This window comes from Micropterus salmoides, unplaced genomic scaffold (assembly GCF_014851395.1).
Source record: "Micropterus salmoides isolate LMB-PRFRI ecotype aquatic unplaced genomic scaffold, ASM1485139v1 Ms_hic_scaffold_2, whole genome shotgun sequence".
Classification (NCBI taxonomy): Eukaryota; Metazoa; Chordata; class Actinopteri; order Centrarchiformes; family Centrarchidae; genus Micropterus; species Micropterus salmoides.
In genome coordinates, this window is record NW_024041150.1 from 31,506,815 (window position 1) to 31,512,084 (window position 5,270).

Consider the following 5,270-nt stretch of genomic DNA (forward strand, 5'->3'; position numbering starts at 1 on the left):
TCACTGAAACGTCAGGCACTACCAGTGTATGTTCCCCCTCTACACCCAGTAGTCACCAGATCCTCACTTTTCAAATCCTAGGTCGCACTTGCGAGCTGGATCCCGAGAAGTAGCCCGACATATCCAAGACATAGAAAAGCACAAACGGGCACAGTAATGGCCAAGATGCCATTGTGCAGATCTCTTCGACACACACCCCTCAGATAAAGGGTCGTAGACACTTCCACACTGGAATGTGTACGCACAGCTAATGGTGGGTCTGTTCCCGCCCCTGTCCAGGCTTGGGAGATTCACTCACAAAGCAAGCTGGCCAGGCTCTTCTTGGACAGGGTTTTACTCACTGCACAGAACACACAGATCACTGAAACAGACGAAAAGCTGACCAGTGCATCGAATGGGGGCCATGTGCTCTACATAGGACATTAGCCTAGCACACATGGACACAACAGATGCACTCTCGCCTCCCTGCACCTTAAGTGGGGTAGGGGGATAGAAAGCATCCAGATTTATTGTCCTGGACCTGAACATGCTCCTTATGTTCTTAAGAACAATGGAGGTGTGTTGTCTCAATCTGGCTGTACTGTGGGCACCAAAAACCAGCATGCAGCTGGGGTGAACCGACAGGCACACAGCTCACTCACCTTCTTAGTAGGGGTGAGAGCAAAGCGCAGGGCTGTTCAAGAGATAGTATTTTCAATGAGGACTGCTCCAGGGGCTCATAAGGTGCAGATATTAGAGCCACCAACACAAGCAGCAAGTCCTACTGAGGCGCAGAGAGACACGTCACCGGTCGATGTCTTCTCACACCCTGCAGAGAGCGTATCACTAGGGAGTGGGTGAAGACTGTTCTGTCACCAAACCCCCTGTGACAGGGGAGATAGCTGCAGCACGACAGCCCCTTCTCCATCAGACCTTGCAGGAAAGAGAAAACGGATCCCACCGAACAGGTAGGCAGATCCGTCTCCCTCTCAATGCATCAACGCTGAAAGCCCAATCATTTAGCTTTACAGCAAGATGGATGGTCTGTGCGACCTCAGCGAACAGACCAGCCTGAGTCTGCCTCTCCACAATTTTAGAAGAAAAACCTGGAGAGGCTGGTCCAACACCAGCATTGTGCATTTGAAGCCTCACCCTTGTGACAGATCCCCCAGACCATAGGTACAGGCCAGGGCTCTGTCACTGTAGGCTGTGTCACTTCTACCAGAATGACGAGCCTGTGGACCACCAAGCGATGAGCTGCAGCAGCTGGGGGGGAGCTCTCTTCACAATTGATCGCAACCCCAGGCTGTTGAGGTGCAAAATCAACTGGGCTGTGTGGAGATCACTCAAGGCCCTTCGCAAAGATTGCAGTGCGATGCATCTGCTGAGTGTGTGGGGGGGTATCGAGTAGTTGACAGGGAGCCTAATGTATTTGTAGGCTACCCCATGAGAGGAGAAGCCTAGAAATTCCCTGTTACTGTGTCACCTCTACATGAAATGGGCATCTTTCAGGTCGATGGCGGTGAACCAGTTGCCCGGCTGCACTGGCTCCAGCATTTTCTTGATCATCAGCATGTGGAAATGCCCTCTTGTCCATTATACTGGTTATATATGGCTCAGAAGCCTCTCGTCTTTTTGGGGACCAAAGTACAGCATGCAGCGGCGTCGCCGTTCTGCATGAAAATGTGTACACTACAATGTGTCAGGACAGGGCATCCTCCTCTCCACTGCAGCGAGCTGCTGCTGGGAGAATGAATGCTGGACGCCCGGGCCTCACCCACCCTCTCACTCGGTTCTGACCGGGAGAGTGGCGTGGGCCGCGGGGCGAACCGTTAGCTTAGCCGTTCAACATGGCTAGCTCAATGGGATGGGGTTGGTGGTGGGGAAGTAGCACTTCTAAGAATGTAATGTGTTTCTAATAAACAGTTTAACATTCACAAGCATCACCACAGTGTCCACACAAGCAGCACATGTTAGAACAGTGGCTTCGTGAACACAAGGCTGCAGGGCGAACCCTTAGCCTCACCCCAGGGGTTAACGTTAGCTCTTTGATGAGAGAAGCTAACTTAGCTCTTTGAGGAATGAAATAAACATCTTTTACTCAAAAAACAGTTTCCACATTCTCAAAAGTCTTACTATATGTTATATGTAAATTATGTGCATTTCCTATAAACACCATCCCCATATTTCAGGGATCTACAGAATGTTCATTCTTTTTTGTTCATTGTCTTCACCGTGCAGGTCGATCGCCTGCGCTGCTTATCTGTGAAGGGCACGTTCACACGCAGCGCTGTTATAGATGTTATAGCCTAGTTATATTCTAAACACAGCTTGAATTTAAATGCAGCATACAATTTACAAAAAAGACTGACTGTTGTAGTGTTTTATAAGCGGTAATAATAATAGCCTCATAATGTCGGCTAGTTCTTACTGTTCTGCTTGTTTTTTCGGACTCCATCGGGCATCCAGAGAGTAACATATAGCTACAAAAGTTTGAAAGTTCAAATAAAAGTAGGGTATTTATTGGAAAGAAACGATTATTATCAATTCCAAAATTTATAGTAGATATTTTCCCTACGGAAAAATGCATAATGATCAGTTTTGCTAAAACATAGTTAGCATTGGAAAAGTTATAGCCGGTCAGAAACCACACAAGGGAGCCGCATGCTCTCTTGAAGGGACCACAGAACACATCTCTAACACAGCGAAAAAATAGGCTACTGCAGCATTAGTTTTGATGATCATGTAGCCTACACAAAAGCTATAAGCAGCAGCTTTTATGCATGTTTACTTCATACACGTGGATCGTTGTCAGATAATGACCCGTCAGATATAGAATCAGCCTAGGACACATCGCTCAGCCCCTATGGCGAGTGGATAGTGCCACGGATAACCTACCAAAGGAGACCGCTGTGTGACAGCTACGTGTGGAGAGGCTACTCCGTCGCCAGTTCACAATGTAGTTGATTAGGCTTGAATTTCTCAAATGGCTCAAACTTCATCTTTTTTGTTTTAATTGGCAGTTGGCAAACTAGCCGAGAGGTGCAATACCGCCACCAACTGGACTGGAGTGTGGAACCAGAGGCTATTTTCAATAAGTACATGTTCCAGCCTTTTTGTCATTAAAAGTGTTGCTCTAAAAATACTTGAAAGTACAAAATAAATTTACACAATAATCCAAAAGGAAGGTAATATTTTAAGCAATATATGAATATAATATTTATCCAAGATATTAATCAACTTAATGTAAGTTATGTCAGCTGAGACGTTTGTACTTAAAAAATATGACAACAGTACTTTAACATTGTTAGTATGATGTCCTTTGTAATTCAAAACCAAAAGGAAGCATGAAAAATATGTTCAACATATTCCCCCTCCAAATCACAAAACGTTTACAGTTGTGAAATAAAAAGGATCTCTGAACGAGTTTGACCAGTGTTAAATGAACTCCTTGAGGCAAAACAGTTTACTCATTTTAACCTCTCTCCTATAAAGTAAAATAATCATCAAATTTCTACAAATGGCTCATCAGGCTACAAAAGGAGTGAACATTGGCCTTCTCATTGTTACAGAGGAAGTTGAAAGCAAGCAGGAGTTGCTGGTAAAAGAAATTGCGGATGTCGCTGTTGCCCTGGAGGAGCACATCATTATGTACAACCTCAAAGATGTTGCTAATACCTTTGCAATAGCATAGACTATCCTAAATAAGTATACATTTGCTCATACAAAAACCTTTCATGAACATCAGTTGCCGCAATTGTTCAGCCAAAGTTCAAGGAAACTAGATGCTTCAAGGAAAGTGCAGTGACAACTTGGCCAAGTTAATGGCAGCTATTACTGTTCTGTTGGTCTGCTTTGAACTTGTTTATTCACTAAAACTACACCACACTCAATCTCACAAACCAAACATACCGCCATGCCCACATACACATCAAATGGTTAAATACTCCGCACAAGGACTATTCTGACAAGACAAGGGCCTGTAAAACTCACACAAAAAATTAATACGATGTCAAAATGTTATGAACAAGGTTGTATTATGTTTTGTTCGGTAAATAGTCTATATAATCTGCAATTTAACTACAGCACTTCAAGTTAGCTCAAAATTTCTGCTTATAGTCTAGTGTTTTTGTAGCACATTACATAAGGTTGGACCTTGTCTTTTATCAGGCAGCAAAAACTCAATTAATTGTGGGGTTTACCTATTTAAATATTACACTGAGTGTGTTTTACATTTATGTAGACTATGGCTAAAACTTCAAAAATATAACTGTAATATTTGGAATTTAATTGACTGGCCAATAGGCCATGAAATTATGCTACATTATGCATTATAGATATCATAGACAACTTGAACTTGAAGTTCAAGCCTCCCATCCTTCAATGTTAACTGGGATATATACAGTATATTTTCCCCATATTTGATGTTACCATAAATGTTTTGTTTTCAAATGTTAACCCTTTTACAAAGACAGTGAGAGGCACATTAACTGGCAGAGGGGTGGCGCTGCAAATTAAATCATGAGAACAAATGAAAACGCATCACAACAGCATCAGACTTTACTAAACAACTGTAGCTGGAAATGGCAATGGAAGACATCTCCACATAAAAAACACGCAATGCAACAAAATTAATATTATTCAACATATAGCTGAGCGACGGCAGGGAAGACTGCTCCTTCTCCTTCTCCTGGTAATCCTTGCTTTGGCACTATCCACTCACCATATACCAAGCAGGCTGTGTGATCCTGTGGTGAAGAAAGGTCTACCTGTGGAATGAAGACCCGCCTACTTCCTGGTTTCTGTGGAGCTCTGTCAGGCTGACTTCAGTCCACCCATTGGTCCCTCTGTTCCAGGTCTAACAATCGCTCGTCACCACCTCAGCATTACCTCCTGCTCTTAAGGAGAGCCTTCCAGTAGCTCTTGGCAGCTTGTCACAGCCAGTTGACTTGTGTGCCATATTAGTGAAGTAAGTACTTTGTTAGTTAGCCTCTGCAGTTGTGTTTAGTGGAGTGATTCACTTGTTTGTCATTGCCACTTTGTGGTTATGTTTATTAGCCAGTGTCACAGTACCTTTGAGTTTGATTTTTATGTGCATTTACCAGTGTGGCTGGAAATGGGTGGAAATAGGACTAGAGTCCACACTGACCACCACTCTTAGTATTTTATGTTAGTTTCATTAGGTGTAGTGGGTGCTGTGGTCTTTGTATTTTTTGTAAGAATCTAACTTGTTTAAATATAGTCAGGCACAGTCCTCCTTTGAGGACCTCTTTTAAGTAACTTGGTTTGTT